The sequence below is a fragment of the Triturus cristatus genome, chromosome 7, assembly GCF_964204655.1.
Source record: "Triturus cristatus chromosome 7, aTriCri1.1, whole genome shotgun sequence".
In the NCBI taxonomy this organism is placed as follows: Eukaryota; Metazoa; Chordata; class Amphibia; order Caudata; family Salamandridae; genus Triturus; species Triturus cristatus.
Genome location: NC_140590.1, coordinates 1,565,156,177 through 1,565,180,714, shown reverse-complemented (window position 1 = coordinate 1,565,180,714; position 24,538 = coordinate 1,565,156,177).

Sequence of the window (24,538 nt, the reverse complement as noted above, 5' to 3'; positions counted from 1 at the left end):
AAAGTGAGATACAATTTCTCTATTTGATTTGTTGCAATTTATGTTTTATGATTGGTCAGTAGCCTTATATAAGTTTTTTAGAGTCAAATTATTTCCACAGTGGAAGTCTTATGTCTCATCTTGCCTTCATCTGATGATAAGAATGGCTTAAGCAATTGTCATAGGCTCAGTAATTATGGCTACTTTTAATGTTCAAGGAATTATTGACAATGCAGGTCCCAAACTTTTGACCGCAGGAAAACATAAATAATTTTTCAAAAAGCTGGTAAAAGGAACTTGACATATGGAGCTTCTACTGGATCAGAGCAAGAGTGTTATAGTACTTCCACTTCAGGCAAATATATCAGTGGAGAGAAATAAGTCAATTCTGGATCACATCACTGAGACTTTGGTCTTTCTCTTGTGCCATTTACTGATTATCATCCAGGTGTAATTTCTAAATATGATAGATTCACCTTTTTTGCTTTACCAGTCCTTAGCAAGATTAAAGAATTTATTTTGGGGGAATGGAAGAACAAGGAGCATATCAATATTATTCATTCCCTACCCCTAATATGTTTCTTGTTAGAAGCAAAAGAAATCCCACCTCATGCAATCAAAATTGACTCTATTTTGAATATTTTAATTGGGCGTACTTTTGTGAATCCAGATTTGCTTACCCTTGGACCCTGTGGATAAGAATGTGAAAGGTACTCTTAAGAATTTGTTGCTAATATTTTGACATTGAGAGCTTGTACCCACCTGCTTTAAAACCTAAGCCCTTGGTCAAGGATTTTGATTTTAAAGCAGCTGCTATGCAAAAGGTGGATTTATTGGTGCCTGCAATGATATCAGACCAGCTGTAGTGGTTTCAGGGACCTATATCTAGCCAGAGTAAATAAAAGGGCAAGGGACTAGAAAGCTGATATTGAATAGAAGTCTTAATCATTGAACATGTATTTTGAGGGTAAAAGGTTATTTGGTGGGCAGTTGAATGTTATGTTGACAAAATCTTTCAAAGCAGGAAAGCATGTTATGGCATATAAACTGGAAGTCATCATGATACTTTGGTCATATAGCTGTGAGTCACTTACAAACTAACCAAATCCTCTTCAAAACAAAAACACGAAGGGCTAGATGTACGACCATTTTTTGCGTTTGCCAAGGGGTTCTAGGCCCGTTTGCAACTGCAGAAAATGTGTGGCCCATGCACCAATCCTATTGTGCGAGTTGCAAACAATTTGCGACTCACAAAATAGGGTTTAGCGACTTGCTATTAGGAAGGAGCGTTCCCTTCCTAATAGTGACTCTAAAAGCTATGTAAGAATATTTCGCGACTGCAATTGTGGTCGCAAAACACTCGCAGTTTGCCACCCTTCTAAGAAGGGTGGTAAAGCTCTCGCAAACGGGAAGGGGACCCAAAGGGCCCCTTCCCTTTTGGAAAGCTATGCGCACTGCCTGCCCTTAAAAATTGAAAATGAAAAGTTACATTTTTATTTTTTAAATGCATCCCTTTTTTCTTTAAGGAAAACCAGCTGCAAAAGCAGTCCCAGACATGGCAATCTGCTGAACCCAGCAGGCCACCATCCCTGGCAGTGCCAACCATTTCAAATGGGTCTCAAATGGCGACAGCCTCATTAATATGCATGAGGCATGCAATTCGCGACCCCTTTGGGAATTGCAAACAGTGTCTCAGACACTGTTGTGCATCCCAATTTGTGAGTCGCAAATTGAGAGTTGCAAATGTGACGCAATTTGCGACTCGCAAATTGGTGGTTGTTACATCTGACCCTGAGTTTTTTAGAGAGGATGGCAATCTGTGGGCTGTAAGGGGCGTTCAATGACAAATATCAATAACACAAATATCTTTTTACCGAAATATCACTGCCAAAATCTCGATGACCAAAATATTGTGAGGGTACATTTATACAGATAAGTATAGGTTTACTTTAGTTAACTCAAGTTATGTATATTGTGGTACATAAATGTGGAGTTATGTAATTTAAACCTATATTTACCTATATAAAAAAATTATCTTCATGATATTTTAGTCCTCCATATTTTGACCACGATATTCTGATGTCAATATTAAGGTGAAATATTGTACGAGGGAGAAATCAGTGATTTCTTGATATTTAGGATAAGGATCTCTGGGTTTCGAATATTGGGAAAATGGCTATCGAATAGACTTTGAATGTTTTCCTCTGGATTTGAGAATTATCCCTACTCCTGTTCCAAAGAACATGTTGAAATAACAGGCTCTGTGGGAATGTAAAGGATAAGAGGCATTATCCCAGTTCCTCCGGCAGAATGCGGAAGGGGAACATGCTCAATCCTGCTGTTCGTCAAAAAAGCTTCTGGGGATTTCATCCAGTGTTGAATTTGAAGTTTGTAAATATCATGAGTGAAAACAATTAATTTCAAAATTGAATCCTTGCATTAAGTAATTCCCATGGTTCCTCCACTAGCATATCTACTAATAGAATCACAAGCTGTATATCTTCAAATGCTAATTCATTCCCATTGGAAGTAGTTGAGGTTTACAGTAGGACCGTTCCATTTTAATTTTGCAGTCCTTCCCTTCGGGTTGAAGTCACCTCTGAAAGTCTTCTTCAAGGTCCTGGGTCCATTAGTGGCACTGCTTCATAAAAAAGGCCTCTTAGTTCATCCATATCTAGATGATTGGAGAGTGCATTGTACATTCAGAGATTCACTTTTGAAGGATGCATGTGAAAAATGTTTCTCATGAAGTGTATGTCTTGTGCTGGATCTATGTAATATTTCTGAATGTTTTTGAAGACCCCATCAATCCCTGCAACATGGTGTACCTAACGTTTGGTCTGGTTCTTACTTGCGAGATACTTGAGTAGTGCTTGTGCTTGTCCACAAAACCCTCGCTTCTGTTTTCCGGTAAACAGTTGTGACGGTATAACCTACCTATATCGATGTTTTTATAGTTTTTTTCAAGCTTGATACAATTAAAGGGTTTTATTATTATTTTGGATTACTACCTTATATTGCTCTGCCACGCATTAAGTTGTTCTTCTTTCTTAGTCCTTATGGCTGATGTTGATATTGCGGCACATAGCCGTCCTCCGCTCCGTCGTCATGTGCACGCATATGGAGTGCCAGACGCAGGTATCAAACTTATTTTTGTGGTTGGAGCTGATCCAGCTTTCCACTTTGAGGTGTTTTATTCTTGGGTAAAGTTTCCAGCAGTGAATGGAGATTATAACTTGTTCCATGTATACACTCACACTGCAACACCTAATGTATATCGGCCTTATAGAACTCTTGAAGTTGCAATTTCGGCATGGGAACACCGTATTTGGTTTAATGACGCCCTACCCCACCCAGTGACTCCGGTCCGTTTAGGCCGTTTATCAATTCCAGGGGCCTCTTGGCCAGTTTTGGCCGGGTACACACCACATCCATGTTATTTGGCAGGAACAGTAGCAGAACTGTGTGCCTTGCACACCTCCTTGATTGAGGTGCACAGGGCTCTTGTACAATATGTTTCACGCAATCTCCAGATGGGAGCACCTGGGGTTGCTGCGCAACCAGCTGCACCTTGCGGGTTGACAATTAGTCCCGTCATGGTTAACTTGGTTATGGGCAAGCGTCCACAGAATAAGGTTGATTTACCTTGCTGAGAAATTTGACCAGCTGGGAGCGGTATTTCCAAATACCACTCCTGTGGAAATACACAGGATTTTAACTATTAGTTTGCAGAAAGACTTAATATCCGAAGGTACAGATTGTGAAAATATCTGTACAGTGTTCGCGGCAATGTATGCGAAGTGTTTTGACACACCTTTGATGACAGTGCTCCCCTCCGTGATTAAGCGTGTTCAAGATGAGCACGGACCGGAGGTGTCTGTGGAGTTGGGTATGAAGTTAGTTGGAGTGTTCGACGTAATAGCTGATCTGATCCTTGCTAATGTCAAGGGAGATGCAGTTAACTTTCAAGTGTCTAATGCCTTACGCCTTGTCCCTGAAAAAGAGAAACCCTGCGAATTACCAAAAATTATTGCAGACGCCTATAAGACCATAGGCCGCAATAGTTTGGGTGTTAAGCCTTTTGCTAAGATACCAGCTCAAAAGCAAACACAGACGGCACAGTCTACTAAAAACAACAGTCCAATTTTTCCTAAGAAGAATTGGAAAAATAAAAACAGGGGAAGCAACAACGAAACAAGGGTCGCGTGCAGCGTCACCGGTACCCGAGTCTTCTGAGCGCACTTATGAGTTGCTCGACCGCGCGAGAAATAGGTCTCCTGACAGGTTTCTGTTTCCTGATCAGCATTGTCCTCTTTCGTCACAGGACACATCGAGCTCACAAGCTGGTGGAAGGGAACGCCAGGAGCGCGGAAGAGGTCGAGGTGCCCCGCAAGGACGGAAAGGGGAAACAAGAGGATTTTCCTTGTCAGCGCCCACAGTTTCAGAAAAAGAAAGCTGCTGCCTTAACAGCGAGATATGCCACAGATGGTGTGGACACGGCTCCAGAACCTAACATGGGCAGTTACACTGCTAGACAGCGCAGCGGAGGTTACCATAGTGCAGCAAGCACTGCGTCCATTTCTGGAGGCGACAGCAACTGAAACATTCATCACAGTTGAAACGGCTGACACCCGAGTGGCTCTCCCTGACAGATTATATTATTTATTTATTATTTATGTGGCGCACAAATCATCCCCCAGGGGATCTCTCAGTGCCCGGGAAGCAGGCATCTTCATGCAGAATTACTCAATTGAAATAGCCAGGTTTTTAGGTGTTTCTTAAAGATAATAAAGGTGGGACATGCCCGCAGGTCTTCTGGCAATGCATTCCAATATTTGGGGGCCAGGTAGGAAAAGGTGCGGCCACCCATCTTAAGTTTTATAATTCTCTGCGTTTGAGGGAGCTTTTGGCCACTGGATCTTAGCTGCCGAAGCCGGGGTATACCATTCTAATTTCTTAGTTAGGTATCTAGATCCCCGTCCGTAAAGTGCTTTGAAGACTAGGCATAAAAGTTTGAAAACTGCTCTTTTCCTAATAGGAAGCCAATGTAACTCTCTCGATAGCGGTAAAGATGGAGTACGTGCTAGGCGTGCCGCCGTATTTTGCATGACTTGTAGCCTAGAGAGCAGGTCCTCCCTCATCCCCACCAGCAGAGTGTTTCCGTAATCAGTCCACTTGCCTGATAGAGTCTTAACATGCCCCTCCATGGATAGGTTATTATCCATTATAATGCCCATGTTTTTTGCCCATTTTTTGGGGTGGGAGCTTCTCCAACTCTGTCCACAAGTCCTCAGCTTTCCCAAACAATAAGATCTTAGTTGTGTTTGAATTAAGTTGCAGGAAGTTCTTTCTCATCCATGTGGCTATTTTTAGCAAACAGAGCTTGAATCTATCTCTGGTCACCGCGGGGTCCTTCTCTATGGGGACTATCACCTGAGTATCGTCCGCATAGGAGATGGTTTGGAACCCACAGGATTTGATAACAGTGGCCAGAGATGACACATAGATATTGAACAGGGTGGGGCTTAGTATGGAGCCTTGACGTACACCCTTGTCTACAGTTGTAGTCTGGGAAACGAGGGTGTCCAGTTGTACACATTGAGATCTATCCGATAGAAAACTCTGCAGCCATTCTAATGCCATCCCTGTGACACCAATCTCTCGCAGTTTATCTAACAAGATTCTGTGAGAGATGGTGTCAAAGGCTGGTGACAGATCTAAGAGGACCAGCATTGTAGGGGTCCCTTCGTCTAACAGTAGCCTGATTGTATCTGTTACCACTGTTAAGGCAGACTCCGTGCTGTATCCAGCACGGAAGCCAGACTGCGACGGGTCCAAAAGATTGTAATGTTCCAAATAGTTTGAGAGTTGTTGATTGACCAGGGTCTATAGTTTTGTAAGTCAGTGCAATCTGCTGAAGGTTTCTTGGGCAGAGGTTTAATAAATGCCTTCTTCCGTTTCGATGGAAAGGAGGAGGTTACTAAAGACACATTGCAGATTTCCCTAATTGGATTTACCAACTACATTGCTAGGTCAGAAATGATGTGGGGGGGAGCCTCATCAGACGGGGAGCCTGACTTAATATGTTTCAACAGTGGTAGGACTTGCTCCATAGTGATAGTTACAAAGGTTTCCAGTCTCGGTGGGGGGGGGGGGATTATCTGGGATTAGGATTTCTTCCCTATTCTCTAATTCCTCATCAAAGGAGTCATAGATATTGTCTATCTTACTTTTGAAATGCTTGGCAAGCTCATCGCAGAATTCCTGCGTGGGGTGGCAGGCAAGATTGCTGGCTCTTGGAGCGGTGATCTCTTTGAGAATCCTAAAGAATTCTTTGGAAGAGCACTTTGCCTCATCTATTCGAGTGGCTAGAAATGTTCGTCTTGCTATATTACAATTCTTAAGGTACATCCTATGTGCTATGTTATAGGCCAGTCTGTCTTCCTCTAGTTTTGATTTCCTCCATTTGCGTTCTCTAACTCTGCAAGAGGCTTTCTCTACCTCTAAACTGTCAGAGTACCAAGACGCCGGAGTAGTTCTGTCATGGATTATCGTTGTTTTGTTCGGGGCGATAGTATCAAAAGCCTTTATCATCTCTGGCTCCAATTTGCTTGGAGCTTCATTGATGTCATTACAATCACTAAGTAGCAGAGGAGAAAATACTGTACCAAATGAGTTTGGCGTTATTTTCCTCCATTGTCTGCGCGTAACTTCCCGCCCTTGGAGCTGACCTAGGCATTTAGGGGCAGAAAAGGAAAAGCTCAAGGCCATGTGGCCCGACCAACTTACTGCTTGATGTATGATATAGTTCTTATGATTGAAGGTGACATACAGCGTGTAATCAAAAAGATTTTTTGGGAAAATCTGACTTCTTCTTATGACATTCTGTTGGCAGAGGCAGATTGGCCCCCGCCTTTTGTTTTGGCAGCTCCACCGGGAGAGGAGGCTATATTTCCAAGTTTTTCACATAACATCTCCAAGGAGCATGCAAAGGCTTTAGCAGAAGAGTGGGCTTTGGTGCTTGCACCGGATCTGTACCGTACTCAGGTGGGTTGGGATAATGATTCTCCCCCGCATGAGCTACCGTAACGGTCTATGCCAGCCACAACCCCAGTGTCCCCTCCGGCGGGAGGCAAAAGCTCCTATTTCTGAGATTCTAGATCAATTAGAGTATCAAGGAGTGATTGAGACATGTGTGTCACCAATGAATAACCCTCTGTTTACCGTAACTAAACCCGATGGGTCGTACCACTCAGTTTTGGATTACCTGCATTTGAACTCTCATTGTCGTACCTGTGCGGTTCAGAATACCCATAGTTCTGCCACTAGTAGACAGTCTTGTTTGTAAAAAATATAAAACTACGCTTGACATTTCCAACAACTTTTTCAGTCACAATCTGGGCCCTGAAAGCAATCAATGGACTGCCTTTGCCGTCAGTGGAAAACAAAAAAATGTTGGCGTTTGGCCATGGGCTACAAAAACAGCCCGGGTGTATTCGCCGCCCTATTCGTCTCTTTGTAAGACAGCATAGACGCAGATGCGTATTCGTACATTGATGATATTTATCTCACAGACGACGAATTATGGCAGCATCTTTGTCGAGTGGACCGCATCATAGCTTTTATTTGCGGACTACGGCTATAAATTTAACTTTGCAAAATCCCACATTGCAGAGTATACAGTGTTGTTCTTGGGGTACAAGCTCAATAATGAAGGAAGAGGCTTGGCGCCTCACTTCCTGGGGAAGTGAGCACATTTGCATCCTCCGACAACCCTGAAAAAACGACAGTCTTTGCTGGGATTTTGACATTTCGGTCATACTTACATTCCCAAATATGCCCAGCCTATCAAGCTACTGTATGCTTTGATACAACCTTCTTTTTCTAAAGAGAAAGAGTTCGAAGAGGCAGATACGGAAAATATCTGGCGATAGTGACTCTTCCAGAGAACAGACCCACTCAGACCCCAATTTTTTGTATCAAGATGCTCCAAAAGCAAGAATTCGGGTGCTGATTCCAGGGGGCATGGCAGCAACTCTGTACATAGTTCCACATGCCAGGATTCATTTGCAAATAGCTGTGAATCTTACTCTCCATCATTCGGATCTTCTTTACCTTAAATGCCATCAGGGAACACCCTCATAGCAGCTCATTAGACATGATCTGGAGCAGTGGTTGAATACTTTAACAGAAGGAGTATTGCTATCACACCTATGATGTTCAGTGATTACATCAGATGCCAGGGTTCATGGTTTGTGCATGGGCAAAGACTCAGGTAATTTAAGGGGACTGGTATTCTCTCCAAAATGATCACTCTTCCAATGAGTAAGAACTGGAGGCAATTAGGATGGCTTTGATGGGGGTTACCTTACTTTTGGAGGGGAAAGCACACATATCTGGATATATAATATGACTGCAAAAGTCCACAGAAGGTGGGAAACATTCAAACTAATGATTCTTAAGGAAGATCGAAGTATGTGACCAAAGATTTTCAGTTGCGCTGATAAAACATTTTTGTCAGCAATTCATATTCATGTGATGAATTTATTGATCAGTTTCTGTCATCTTAGAATTTTTGTCTGCATCCTAAATTTATTTATATTATTTTGTATGAAAATGTTTTTCTTTTTTAATATGTATTTTGTCCTCATCACAATAATATGACTGTAAAAGTCCACATATAGACACGGGAGGGAAACATTCAAACTAATGATTCTTAAGAAAGATTTTCAGTTGCGCTGATAATAATTGAATTCTTTGTCAGCAACTCATATTCAGGGGATGAATTTATTGATCAGTTTCAGTCATCTTAAAATTTTTGTCTGAATCACACATTTTTTTATGTTCTTTATTTATTTTTTTTAATATGTATTTTGTCCTCATCAAAATACCCCTTAATTGCCCATACTGGCTTCACTGTGCCCATATTTTTTAAGAAGGTCAAATCATTAAATTAAAAGCGTTGAAGGCTGGAGCTTTCCAAAGGCATAGACAAACATTGATGGTTGATTCTGTATTACAACAAGTATGTGCCAGTTTGTAATTCAGCGGGAACCGCTGAATTTTTTAACAACGCCATCAGCCTCCTCTTAAGACCTCAAACCTTCTTAAATGGGAGGTTCTCATTGACAGTAATAGTAAACAATCATGGCAAGAATTCTCCTAAATACCTTAGGGAGGAATCTCTAATTTGAACTATGTCCAGCTTTCCTCATGGGTTTACAAGATTAAAGGGGAGAGTGAGTACATTGGGGAAAGCTTACAAAAGTCGCTGCCCTAGAACAGCGGGTCAGAGCAGAAAATAGCAAGGTTGTATTACCCTATGTGTGATACAGACTATTTGCAGTCTCTCCTGCCCCATCATTGTTGAATTTGGTGTTTCCCTGAAGAAGACTTGGAGGATCAATGGCAAGTACCCTTTGATTTACTCTCATGCAAATTAGTTAGGTTCCTTCAAGCAGAATGATCTTTTTTATGATGCACAGGGAGTATTGGTTACCAAAAAAGATGTAAAAGTGGAAGAAAATGGGGACAGAACTATACGATAAGTGCAGAAGCTCAGAGGTGGATGATTAACAAATTTGTTGTGAGGATGTGGGCGCATTATATGATATGACCATAGGGCTGTATCATGGAATATACTCACAATACCTGTCTTGAGTACAGTCAGACCCTTTTGTATCAACTTTGCTCAACCCTGGGTAGCTGTGGCTTCGAACAGCAAGCCTTGACAAAGGAACTTAGTGTAAAACATTTAACAGCACCAAACAATGGAAAAAGAACATGACGCAACAAGAAAGAGACACAAAAACAATTTATAAAACAAAGAGTATATTTTCATGAATTTATTGAGTATTTGATCATTACAATCCACTGGAGGGGTCCGGAGATACAGATTTTTGAAGATAGAAATACTTTAAAATGCAACCTCAAACAAGCTTTGAGTAACAAAAAGTTACTAAACTCTTGAAAAGTTTGAAAGAGCTTGTTTTGCAACTTGGTGACCAAATCTGACAAGGCAGTCGTCTACAAGGCCAGTAAGGTTACTTTGGAAAGTTACCTGGCCATCAGGTCCTTCTCCAGTCCAATTCCATTCTTTAGGAAATGACCGCCATGGACTACAATGGAGTCGTTGTGATGCTGGAGATGCATAATGAAAGATGCTCAAAGATGCTCCTGGTGCTGCGCGGTCGACTGGGGAGAGTTGCGGGTGATTTCTCGATCCACTGGTGATGTGGGGTAACTTTGGCCTCAGAACTCGGGGCCCCACAACGCCCCCTTTTTGACAGTAGAAAACTAGTTGAGGCTGGGCTACCAATCTCCTGACAACATATCCTTGGTGGGGGTTAGTGTCCATCTTGGGTAACCAATCCAGTATCTGACAGCTTTTCCGGGTCCAGCAGACTCAGGTGCAAATTTTGACTATGATGGATCCTCAGAAGTGGCTACTACTTTGCAGATTTGGGCTTTTCAGCTTTAATGTCCCTGGTGCTGGTCCAGGCAGCCAGCCAACTGACCTTTGGAGTCACTGCTTCAATCTGGGGCTGGAAATACATTTTTCTCCGAGCCAGGAGCCTCAGGCACAGTCCAAACTTCATTAGCCCAAAGTGCAGCTGGTGCTGTGCTTCTGATAGTTCATCCTCTTTTTGTGCTGTTTCAAGGGCTGCCGGGCAATGTTTCTTTGGTCCTTTTCCCACATCCAATATGCACTGAGGTCCAGGGTGCTGGGGGAGCCCATTTTATCCCAGGAAAGAGCCCAGAGGAGACAACTTGGTCACTAGCTAATGGGCTAATAGGTCCCCTCCTTTTTGGTGTCAAAAGTCCAGTGATGTGTGCATTTGGCATTACCAGAGCGCAATATTCTTGTCATTTTTCAATTTTGAAGAGCTTGCTAGCCCACCACAGAGTTGTGGCTACCTACAGGCTACACAGTGGAGCAACAAAACTTGAGGGACCCCCCTGCAAATTACGTAGAGGGCCCCCCTTGCAGAGTCAGTCAGGAGCTCTCAGGCCAAGGTACTGTGCTGAGGGGACCCTCTGGAGCTTGGCCCCTCCCTTTCCGCAGGGGCTGCAGGGGCCTATGTTACGCCACTGGGGCTACATGCCCACAAGAAAACTGGGTTGGAGACAAGTTGTCCCCCTCTGTCCTTGTCTCCAACTTGTCTACATGAACAAAAAGCAGCCTGCTCAGAGGTGTTATCAGCATTTGCCCTTCAAAGGCGGCTTCCACTTTGAAACTTGCCTTTTGCACTAACACCGAGTATCTTCCTGAGAGGGGAGGTAACACCTTGCTCTGCAGCAGCTACCTTTGTTCATAAACCAAGGGAGTTGTTTGCACCTCTCCTCAGGCGAGCCGAAAGCTGTCTGTGGCCAGAGCCTCTGAGCCCACCGGACAAGCTGGAGCACAGAGTGGCAAGTTTCTGAAAGTTGCTTAACTTCAACAGTGACATTAATTTTGACTTGGGCATCAACTCGGATTTATTGTCACAATTAATTTGATACCTTACAGTAACCAGTTAGGAAGTCCCATTCAGAAGTTAGCCAGGCTGGGATGCCAGCAAGTAACAGTAACTGTGTTAGCCAAGAAGCTACTAACTAGTCCTTGACGGAGTTCGCAGAGTTTTACTCCATGGAATTCCACGAAGCGTCAGAAAAAATCAGCTGCGCTCTGCAGAGTTCCGCCAGCAGCAAAGTCTGTTAAGTTATTGCTCGCACTGATGTTTTCCCATGCTGTAAAATTAGCACGAATGGCACTACATGTCGTACTAAAGGGTAATGCTGCTCTTTTGCCTCTTGGTTAGACATTCTACTTGGGTGTAAGGTACCTCAATGTGAGGGGCAGATTTTTAAAAGCAAGTGGCCGCAACCTACTGCAACCGTCCACGTTGGGTAATCTCGCGGAGAGGAGGTCTAGCGCATGTTTTTTCTCGCGAGCACTCAGCAACTTAACACTTCGCACAGCTTTTTGGAAGCCCCGTACTATGCACGGAGTAGGCAAAACTCTACGAACTCTGCCGGCGGACTGGAATTCTTCACCCAACCCTACTTCTAAGTTGTGATTTTTCCTCAGCAAAATGACAACTTTAAAGTTTTTGATGCTAAGACATAGTGCCCTATGTTTGTTGCTGAACAATATACAGCTACCTGCCATAGGTCTCTATAGGCCTTGTGCAGGAGAGACTTACATATATTATAAAGGAAAGTTGGGGCTTTAGCATTAGTTTAAATGGCAAAGTCGAACTAGCAGTATAAACACTGCCTTTCCAATCAGTAGTGGTAGGCTGGGAGCCATTTTTACGTTTGTCACACTCAGGGTGGCACAAACAGTGCTGCAGGCCTGGGTGGACAATCTGCCTTACATGCCCTTGGAACTCTGGGTACCATATACTAGGGGCTTACAAGTAATTCAGTGCTTGCCAATTGGGACAATTTGACATATACTTGGTAAGGAGTTAAAACACTGGCGCTGAGGTCTTTTAATTATGTCTGTTTTTTTAAATTAGTTTAAAGTATATATTTGTATTTTTTTGTAAGCTATACTTTTATATGTTTTATGTTATTTTTTTAAGTTTGTATATTGTAAACCTTATGCAGGTAGAGTAAATATCACTTCACTTCACTTTGATAGCTTTATTTCGGTCGGTGACCATAAAAGCACAGATAAAATATATACATATACATAAAATGCTTAAATAATTCAATATTTTGGATAAAAAGTTATTAAACAGCAGTTATCAAAGTGGGAACAATAAAATTCCATTTATGTTAAAAGTTAGTAGTTGATTGATTTATCAGAGCTGACCTTCTTCTCCACATACCATATAAAAAACGGGAGACAGAAAACACAATTGGGGGGGAAGTGTCATAGCGTAAAATCCTACAAGCTTGCGCACAGTGCTTTAATCCCAAGTTTCTGCACAATGGCACGAGCCAGGCTTTTCGTATTTTGCTGTAAGCGGAGCAGAAAAATAAAACATGGGCAAGGTCTTCTTTGGTTTTGTTACAGACGGGACAAACCCCCACACCTCTTCCCATCCACTTGCAAGTCAATTCCCCAATCGGGAGACAGCCGTACCTTAATTGGGTATATAGCTTCTTTGCTCTGGGCGGCTGGATCAAATCTAGGTACTCCTCCTTACTGGGGGTCAGTTTTACTTGTAGGAATTCCGTTGTCAACCTACCCATAGATGACAGGCGGTATAGTTGGTCCAGATTATGCTGTCTAATTATAGCTAACAACTCCGTTCTTTTTACCGCCAGACAGCCTTGCTCTGGGGTCTCCCAAAGTTGGGGGAGGCCAATCTGGTATAATGTGGCCTTTATATGGGATAGCCAAGGTAAATATCAATATTAAGGGGGAAATGATTGAGAAGGCAGGGTAGAACACATTTGACCCAAAAATGTTTATAGAAAGGTATGCAATTTTTAAACAAATATGATCTTGATGGGCAACAAGGGTAAGCTATTTAGGACCAATGAAACAAGGGCCTGCTAACAAAGTTCAACAACCAAGTGAACTTCTGGGCCATGGATGAAGGTGGAGGTGAATATCGAGATGGCCTGTTAGAACATTACATTTATGTTCTGTTTCCTCCTGATGTATTCAGATGCTTTTATTTACAACAACTCTCCACTCCAATCCTGAGAATTTTCTCCAATTTAAATGTTTTTAAAATCATTTTGATAAATGAATTAAGAGGATTATAATTCATGTAAAAATGTCACATTTGGTGTTGATTTGGCACCATTGTATAATATATGAACTTTATATAGTGTTTATGCACGTCCCAATTGATGTTTGCAGGTCTAGTGCTGTTTTTAAATAGAGGTAGAGAAAAATAGGGCAGTTGCCCTTTAAAAAGACACTATAGATGTGACCACTCTATTGTCCAGTTGAAGGCATCGGCTGAAACGCGTAGGCCTTTGTTGCTATGCACAATACACTAATGCTTTTATTTAAGTGAAGGTCATTTTTGTTAAACTTTAATATAACAGTAAAAACAAAATAGCCAATAAATCACTTTTACTGAATTCCCCACTCCCACTCCCTCCATCTCTTTCCTCTGCCTTGTCCCAGTCTTTTGCCTATCACCTATGCATCTTTATTCTCGTAACAGTTTTTGAGCAGTGGTGGTGGAGCGCTCATGTAGTTTACCTACAATTTTTCTGGGCTGTTGTTTGTAATTGAGGTTTACATTTCTAGTATAGTGAATGCTATTGGTCAGCCATGCTTCTAATAGGTGTTGTGTTCTTAGTCTGACAGGTGTATATTGCTCAAGTTCAATTAATTTCAGGTCGTTTTTTTAAACATTTTTTCTCAGTTACAGAACATGGTAGATGCAAAACGCAACTCCCAAAAATCATAATTCTACAGCGAAGCCTGTGTCGGTGGGGGCTGGACTACAAGCCCCAGTTTGCTGTGCAGCAGGAAGCTGCCTACGCTGTTGCCAGTGCCCGGAGGTGCTTTTTTATCCCTGCGGGGCTCCAGCTGCATGGGACAGTGAAGCCTGTGTTGGTGGGGGCTGGACTGCAAGCCCCAGTTTGCTGTGTGGCAGGAAGCCACCTACACCATAGTCAGCACCCAGAGATGCTTATTTATCCCTGTGAGGCTCCCGTTATGTGGGACAGCAAAGCCTGTGTCGGTATGGGCCGGACTGCAAGCCCCAATTTGCTGTGTGGCAGGAAGCCGGTCATGCCATTGGCAGCGCCCAAAGGTGCTTATTTAGCCCCAAAGGCTTAATATTGTTTGCAAAAATATAGGGTCCGATTACGATGGCTGAAGGTCTGCCGCCGCCAGCCTTGCGGTGGTGGGCCCTCCCCCATCCGACAACGATTCCCCCCCTGCCAAATTACGAATCGTCCTAGTACCGTGACAGGCGCAAAGACTGCCCGCCACAGGTCCGCCACAGGCAATCATTCCGTCAGCCTGGCGGACCAACCAGATTGGGTAAAATGGTGGCGGTGCCTAGCAGGCACCGTCCGCCAGATTACAATGCTGGCTCAAGCCAGCCTTTCCATGGTGGTGAAACCGCCTTGAAAAGGCTGGTGGGGATTGGATTTGGGGGCCAGTTGTGGGCCCTCCTTGTGTTTGGCCTGGTGCACTGGGGGTACCCTCCTACATTTCCCTGAACTAAGTGGCAGCCACCAGCACTCGCCGCAATGTTAAATTGCTGGATGCAACTGCCATGGTGGCGGTCACATCGTAATATGGGGTGCAGGACCACCTCCTTACAGGTGGGCGGTACCAATCCCCGCTACGCGCCATCGTAATTGGCCCCATAGTTCTTAAAAAATATTGATTTTTATTATTGTTATATATTTTACTATATATTTTATATGCATGTGATGTATGTTTTTTTGTATAGGAATTTTTGTATTTTTAATGTATGTGTTACATTTTTTGTAGTTATTAATTGTTTTTATATGCATTTTGCGCTGTTAGTTCCGGTACGCAAGCTGTGGGTCTATAGGGGAATATGGTGGGAAGTAATTTAATTATACATTTTTTTCATTTGTATTTTGTGTTTTTAGTTCTGTAGCAAGTTGTGGGTTTATAATGGAATAAGGTGGGAAGTAATTTACTTATATTACATTTATTGATTAATTTTTATTTATTAATATTTGTATAATTGAGATGTTATTTTGTTAAATGTGTAAAGTAATGTATTATTAATTAATTAATAATTGGTTGCTGATTACTTTTAATTAATTATTTTGTAATTGTTTTTGGTAAGTGTGGTGTTTACAGTATGAAAGAGGGGGAAGTAATTTGTGTTCAATTAATAATGTATAGTTGTTAATTAATATTAATTATTTGATGTTTTTACTTTTGAAGGGGTAAATGGTGGGTATTAAATACATCTTAAATAGTTAATTATTAGTTGTTAATAGTAAGAGTTTTTAATTTTAAAATAAGTTTTAATTGTGTTTTATTATTTTATAGTTTCATTTAGGTATGTGTTGTGGACATCATAGTGATGAAGTGTGTGTGGTCAATTAATGTTTATTCAATTTTTTATGAATAGTATTTTTTATGTCATTATTAATCATGTTCATTATGTAAATACATTTAATTAAAAATATTAAAGTGTTTTGTTATTGCTGTGGTGTTATAGTGTAGGAAATAAAATAAATACATTTATGTTTTAATGACTTTTTTTGTTTGTAACCATTTTCTAGTTTAAAAGAATATTTTTTTGTAAATGTATTTATTTTATTTTATATATTATTTCTAGGTTTTTGTTATATGTAATTAGCATTATAATATGTGTTCTTTTTATATTTTTAATACATATTTTTTAATTTTGTTCATTATTTATTTTTTATTTTTCATTTAAAAAAATTCTAAGTGTTAGAGTGTGAATAATAATTTGTTTTTCTCCACTATCCAACACTTTCCCTACTGTTGTATTCACTGGAGTGGGAAAAGTAATTTTTACCCCTCCGCTATTCTCAGGACCTGGCTAATGTGGCCATCTGAGGTAGACGACCATTATTTCACAGCGAGGTATCCCGTTCGATGCAGCAATTGTTTCTAGACCTTGAACACCACTCCTGTCACAGGCGGCATATAGGTATATGAGAACTGCGGCTGTATAGGTATAAGAGAACAGATGTATCCTCCAGTGCTCCACCACATATGTGCAATCATCCCTGTTGCAGTATCACCATTCATTTACAACAACAGGATTATCTATGGGCGATCCTTAACCACGCACCCCTTCGAGACTCTGAGGGGCCAAAAGGGGTAATTGGTAAGAACTTATTAAAAGATCTGGAATCCTTGGGCCTAAGGGTTTAAAATGGGCAATTGCCACAAGATTCTTCCCCTGCATGGACACACCATTCACCTGGAAATAAATCCCAGATTGATTACTCAGTAGTATCTCTTAATCTATTTAAGAAAAATTCATCGAACCAGAATGCAAAAACAAACGGAGTGACCATAGTCAACAAATAATAGAGTTAAAACTAAATTGTGAAAGACATGAAAATTATGTGACGCTTCCAGGAGACATACCTACGGTAAACTATTAGAGACTATTAGAGACTTTATTGGTCGCAAACTTCTAATCGATTTGAAGGAATCCAACCCGCGGATGGTTTCGAGCCCTTTTTAGGGACGCATTTGATCCTAGTCAGTTTGGGACTTTTTATCTTCACCCCGTCGGTAGAATTCCAAAGAACGAACTTAAGATAACTTATGGGAGAGTGAATAACAACCGGTCCATAATCATAATACCTGCAGTTGAGGAAGAGTATATATATAGAAACTGTCTGCAGTAAAGATACATCTGGTAACAGAGCCTCATGATATCAATTTCCATGAGACTAATGATGGAATATTACCTCTGTGATGCTACGACTTATGCGAGCTTAAGGATTTTAAGAGATTTTAACATAAGATAGGCTAGAAACTGTGGCCTACCGAAACGTGTCGATGCTTTAATAGAAGGAAGTCGGATGAAATTTGTGATAACTAAGGCTTTGTGACATGTGTAATGTGATTAATATCTGCCATGTTCACAAACTGATAAATCTTTGATATACCGATTTCCTTTTTTGAGTAGGAATAATTCTCCTATTCTTGTCTTTTGTTCCCAATCTTTCTGTTTTAACCCTTTTGTTTTTTATGATTATTGTCTTTATATTTTTTGGTGTTTTGCCACATTATGTGCTATTGATTTATACATATAAGTTTTATTGATCTTGTATCTTTTTAGGCTTTTGATAAATATCCTTTTGATCTTCTGTTTTTTAATATATGTGTACCACTCCTTATATTTTGTGAGATCTATGTGATTGACTTTAATAAATATATGATCAAAAAGTTTGTTTGCTTCATTGATGCCGAATCTCACCCTGCTATTTTTAGTGCTGTATGTTTGAATGATTGGTGAATATACTCAGGCCCAAGGGAGGTCTCGTTTTTGACTACGCAAACTTCTAAAGCCTCGATCATATAAGCAGCGCAATCGATGGTTGAACAATGCTTCGAAGGTGACTCTCTCAACGCAATTTCCAAAACAAATTTATGCCATGGTATAATCAAAAAGAAAGCAACAAGCAGCATCAAGATAAAAAATCACAGGCACTTGTAAAATTGTCTTTTGAATGCCGCCTATGACAAAGAGAGCATAATAGAATATTGAGAATGGTAAAGAAGTAACCAGATAACCAAGATTATCGTGGAAAACTAAAGAAGATCAATATAGATGTGAAAAAATTAATTTGGGACGAGAAAACACTAGCAAAACAGGCCCTGTGGGCAAAAGCCCTATATACTAGCAAAAAGAATAACACAAGAGAATTTTGAAAATTGATTAATAACTTGAATAGAGTTAATAGGACAACAATATCCTCTATAGTAACTGAATCTGGTTGGGTTAAGTTTTTACAACTTCATTTGAATTACAAACCAGATGTGGAGTTTAATCCAGGTCCAGATAATACGAGACGACCTAAGGATAATATAGTAAATGATTTGCATGCAACTAAAGACCAAGAGGTCCATTAGGATGGCGGGCGAACTTCAGTCTGCCCGCCATCCTAGCGGTGCTGGGACCGGCTGCCAGTGGTGCGGCGGGCCTGCACTCATGATTAGGACGCCACAGCCACGGTGGCGGTGACATCCCGCATATGTTACATTGTGGCGGGTGGTGCTGTAAGCAGCACCCACCACAATGTAATATATGCATGTTGTGCATTGGCATGCACAATGTGACAGGCACCGCGCGGTGCCTGCCACATTGTGCATGCCAATGTTGGGGGGTACCATGGGTACCCCCCAAGAGCAGCCCCCCACTCCCTCAGCCCCCTCAAAGAGAACTCCGCATACCTTTCCATGGCGGAGTCTCCACCATGGAAAGGCATTGAAAATGCCACATCATAATATGGATGGCGGTGCCACCTTATTATGGGCCTTTTTCGTCACGATTGCCTACTGGTGGAAAACCGGCAGACGGTCTTTCTGGCCGCTGCGGTACACCCCCATGCTAATGTGGCGGGGGGTAAAAGGCCGTCCGGCGGGGAGTTTTGGCGGGCAGATGGCCACCGCCGGTCGGGCGGTGGCAATCCGCCCGCCATGCTAATAGGCCCCCAAGTATGTAAGCTTATTCAGAAACAAAGACTTGATGGAGCACCTGGTCCCAATGGGATCCTAGCTGCTCTCTACAAAGAGAATGCTCCAATTTGGGCAGGTTACCTAACAAGAGTTTTTAATCAAGCATTACAAACATCGACTATATCACAGTCTTGGAAAGGCTCGATAATATCTCCTTTCTATAAAAGCGTAGAGTGGGCACAACCACCAAACTATCGATTAATTACGTTGCAAGACACAAAAGCTAAACTCTTTTCAGGAATTCTCCTGTCAGAGCTAACAGAATGGGCAACAAAAATGCAGATAATTCTACCAAATCAATCAGGTTTTATGCAAGGACAAGGTACGGCAACCAATATTTTAACACTTGCAAACTTAATTGAAAAATATTAACTGAAAAAACAACCGCTATATTTATGTTTCGTGGATTTTTTGTCAGCTTTTGACTATGTAAATCGGCAAATACTTTGGGAAAAATTGGAAGAACAAGGTATTGACCCAGGCCTGTTAAAAGCAATTCAATTATTATATACTGAGACATGGACTAGGGTTTGATTAGGTAAAGGCACACAACTATCAAGAAAAATGTAAACAACTCAGGGTTTAAAACAAGGGTGCATTCTTGCAACCTATCTATTTAATGTATTTTTATCTGATTTAACAAATGCTTTAGATAACGAGATTGTTCATCCACCTAAATTAGCACACAGCCCTATTTCAAATGTATTATATGCCGACAATGTTATTTTGCTAAGTCAAACAAAAATAGGACTACAAAGCCTTATCAATAAAATATCAAAATACTCAATGGAGAACAGGATGGCAATAAATGAAGCCAAAACAAAAGTAATGGAAGTTGATATTAAGGCATTGAATCGCAGTAAATATAAATGGTATTTGCAAAATCGACAATTGGAACAAGTGAAAACCTAAAAAAACTTGAGTGTTTTGTTTGATGATAAGGGCTCATTTTGTCAACATAACACAGAGCTCACACAGAGAAGTAACACCGTACTTATGGCATTTCGTACATTGCAGAATTCCTTGGGGGGGTGGGGTCCTAATTATCTCCCACTGCTAAAGGTAATAAATGCAAAATTGCTGCCCAGTCTCACCAATGGTAGCGAAGCACTTTGTGGCAAGTACTCTGCACTTTTAAATAATGCTATTACCAAAGTTTTTAAGTTTTCGCTTCTACTTCCAACCAATGCATCACCGGCACAAATTAGATTGGAATTTGGTATATCCAACTGTTAGAAATGGGATTTCTGGTTGGCTAAGGCTTGCGCTAAAGTCAGGCAGAAACCACCACTCTAGTCAGGGCGAGGAAGTTACACGCCAAAGATAACCCCTGCTCACCCCCTTGGTAGCTTGGCATGAGCAGTCAGGCTTATCTCTGAGGCGATGTGTAAAGCGTTTGCGCACGCACCCAGCAACAACACCCAAGGCCCACCACAAAAGAAACTCCACACAAGGTATTATATAAAAATAGCCTTTGTATTATACTAAAATACATTAGATAATATTCACACAATTTACACTGTGCCAAGTGGCACGGGGCAGAATTTTACAAGGGATTATATGTACAGGGGACAGGGCCACATGGACCACTGTCAGGAATTAGCACTTTGTGGAAATTAGCACTTAGAACATAGGATATGAAATTACTGTAGCACAAAATAACACATGTAGCCCACAACCAGTAACTACTGGTAACAGGTAAGTACCACCTACGCAACCCTAACCACCTTAGGACAATATCGCGCAGGGAACCAGGACCTCACTAGCACCACCTGTACTAGGAGAAAACAACCACCTAAGTATCACAATACCTGTAGGGGTAAACGCACATTACACATGATGCATCACAACACATTCAGAGGTGTAAACACAAGGCACATGACGCATAAAAACACATTCAGAGGTGCAGGTTAGGAACACTAGCGCAAAACTCACATTAGCCACCCTCGGTGGCAGTCCCTAGGCCAACTGGCCTTGTCGGGGCTAGGACGCCCTGTGTCCAGCAGAGTCAGGGCGCGCCTGCGCAGGCTGCGCAAACCAGGGCGCACAAGGTACAACCTACACGTTGCAGCTGCCCACTAAGTGCTGGGCAGCTGGGAAAGGGAGCAGGGCACCACTGTGCCCTTTAACACAAATATGCCGCACTCACGTGGAGCCTCTCCTGGGCTCTAACCACACAAAATGCCCCCTAGAGCCTTCGTGGCTCAAGAACAATGTGCCCCCAACGTTGGAGTCCTGGTCCTGGACTCGAGTAATAATGCCCCCGTAATGTTGGAGCGTGCCAGCTCTATAAAACAACCAATGCGGGGGACGTGGGAGCCCTCTAGGCTCTTTAAACAAATAATTTGCCCCCAACGTTGGAGCTATACTGAGCTCTACACAAATGCGCCTCGTGGGAGCCCCTTCTGGGACTCTGAGCAAAGGGAAGGAACTGCCACCACGTTGTAGCGGCCCACAACCGCGGCGCCGCTAAGAAACCAAGGTAAGGAGGGGAGGTTAGGCCTCCAGGACTCCCGCCGTAGCGCGGGACGCAGTGGTGCCAGAAATAATTTTCCCTTTAGGAAATGCGGCCAGCCGCAGCCCATCCGGACCCCCCCCCCAGCGCCAGTACCTTCAGATCTGTGGGGCAGGGGAGACCTCCAACTGGCCTCGACTCTGGGCGACGCTGCTCCGCTTCTCGGAAGCTCCCCAGGGTCAAGGTGCAGGGTTGCTGGCCAGCCAATGGCAGCACGGCCCTTCGTGGTTAGCCCCCAGTGTCAGGAACGCCTCCTCCAATGGCAGCGCGGCCCTGGCGACGAGCCTCCAGGCACAGGAACGCCTCCTCCAATGGCAGCGCGGCCCTTGTGTCGAGCCTCCAGGCTCAGGAGCACATCAACCAATGGCAGCGCGGCCCTTTCACGGAAGCTCCCAGGCCGGCGGCGGTGATTCTTTCGGGACCCAGACTTTCGCCAGCATAACACGGGGTAGGCTCCGTTATCTCTACATAAAAGTCCCTGGCGGGGTGGGCACCCGCTGAGGGTATAAAAATGTCACAAGGTCCCTGGCGGGGTGGGCACCCGCTAGGGATATAACAACAGCACACAATGCGGGGTAGGCTCCCGCGTCGCTCTCCCTGCTCGGGGGAATCCCCACGGCGGGATTTCCTTGGGGAAGCCGGCCGCTTCGAGCTGCGGCAGTCAGGGGACGCGCTCCTCCGTTGGTGGTTACAGAGCAAAGCGCTCTAGCGAAGTATAAAACAAAGCGCCCCCAGGGTGCGGCAGGCAAAAAGTCCAGGAACAAAGTTTTCCTCTGTGTGCAGCAAGGCAGGGGGGGCAGCTAACTGGGCCTCCAGGCAGGGAGGTAGTCCAAGTTGCGGTCCTCTGGCCCAGCAACAGCAGCAGCCCCCTCAGGCAGGATCCTGGAAGAAAACAACTCTGTGGGGACGCAGCCCCATTTTTATACACCTTTTCCCTTTGTTCTGGGTTCAGGGTGAGGGGGAAAACCAGTCGCAGCTGGTTGGGGAGCACCCTTGATGTGCTCAGCCCCTCACTCTATTCACTGGCAGGGCAAGGGTCATCAGTCGCACCACAGGGGGCGGAGCCAGCATTGTGTGGGGAAAGCTCTGCCCTATTCAGGTCCAAGGTGCACTCCTCCCCAGCCATCAGCATGCTAATCTCACACTCACCACTGGGGCAGACCCACCCAGACTCCTGGAGCCAGGCTCACCAGCCAGCTCCAGCCAGTCACACGCCAGACACATTTTACACTAATATGCCAACTCCTAGAAGTGGCACTTCCGCACATGACATAATCACGCATTATACATCATTGCGAAGCATTCAATCACACGAGTCCGCACATACCAAACTCGAGCCTGCACACCCCACGCATCAGGAACTACCAGGGACACATACATTCCCCATGCATTCCTATGGGAGGGCAGGCCTATCTCACCACATGCACTCAGAGTGCGCACGCACTTTACTCTGGGACACAGGGAAAGTGCGCAGAAACCAAAAATCACTACCACCATGTCACCAATAAAAGCAAAAAGTTCAGGGGTGAACCTGCCAGAAGGGCCAAGTCCAACACAACCCCCTTCCAGCCAAAACGCAGGGGTAGACCAATCACCACCATGATGGACTTCCCTGCTTGGGGCGATAGAACACGGACGCGGGCCCGCAACTGCAGGGACACCCTCCGGTTCTACGCCACGGTGAACCCATGGAATTCCTTCTAAAACCACTGTCCGGACCAACTGGGCTACCCCACTGGTACTCCCAAGCTGTCCGCGGCCAAGACCAGGCCCTAGGCCACCCAGGTGCCACCGGTCCTTGCCTAATCACAGAGTGGGGGGTAGTAACCCCTAGCACATAGCGGCCATTCTCCACTCTTCCTGTCTGCAAGACAGGACTAGACTGCCACTGGTTCTCCAGCCTAGGGTCTACACCCTCAGGTGGACCAGGAGTCTCAGGGAAGGCTCTCCTCCCCCTACCTCTTCTCCTAGGGTTCTTCCTCCTCCGGCGAGGGGTACACCTAGAACGCCATTCCAACCCAGGGTTTAACCCTTCAGGTTGCACCGGGGTCAGAGGTGGGCTCTCCCACCCTCTGCACCCCCTTCCAGTGCCCTGCTCCCTACCAACTGGGGCGGTACCTCTGGAAGAAGAACCGGTCAGGACACTGGTTACAGTCGTCCTACCCTTCAGGTCACGCTGATCCTGAACCTGGCCTTCTAACCTCCGGCCTAGAACCTTTGGTGGAATAATCGCCTGGCACTCCAGGACTTCTGGGGACTTACACTCCATCCCCCTTAGGCTAACAAACGACACATATGTCGTGTGACTGTCTGTCTGGCGCTGATATCCCGTCCCCTGTCCACCTGACAGTGCGCAGAGATCCCCCAGAACAGAAGTGGTGTCCCCATGGTCACTACACGGGATCCTAGCCCAACTGGGAAGTCCCTGACCCACCGGCTCTTCCACTGGGGAACTCATCCCCCAATCACTCCTCACGCTGGACTCCTGTACCCTCCCTACCGGAGCGGTACTGCCAGACTCTAGAACCACAGGAGCCCTGTTTATAGGCGCTCCAGGTCCTCTACTCACTAGGTGATCTTCCTCAAATGGACTAACAGGACAGCCTAGGTCCCCAACTTGGTGTTCCCTCATGAAACCATCCAAGTCCTGAGGTAGGGCTTCGTGCATCTGGGGACCCTCGGTCACCCTCTCACTCCTGCTCCACTGAGCCAGGCAGTGAGTCCCTTCACCCTCCTCGCTATCCTGGGACCTAGCTGGGCTACACTGATCCCCTTCCACCACGCTGGGCTGGAAGATACCTGAACCACTACTTTTGGATTCACTCCCTAATGACTCTAGAGAACCTCTAGCACTTTCCCAGCGCTCTGCTTCATCCGCAAGCTCAAATGGCTCAGACAATCCACACCCCAACAGATGTTGG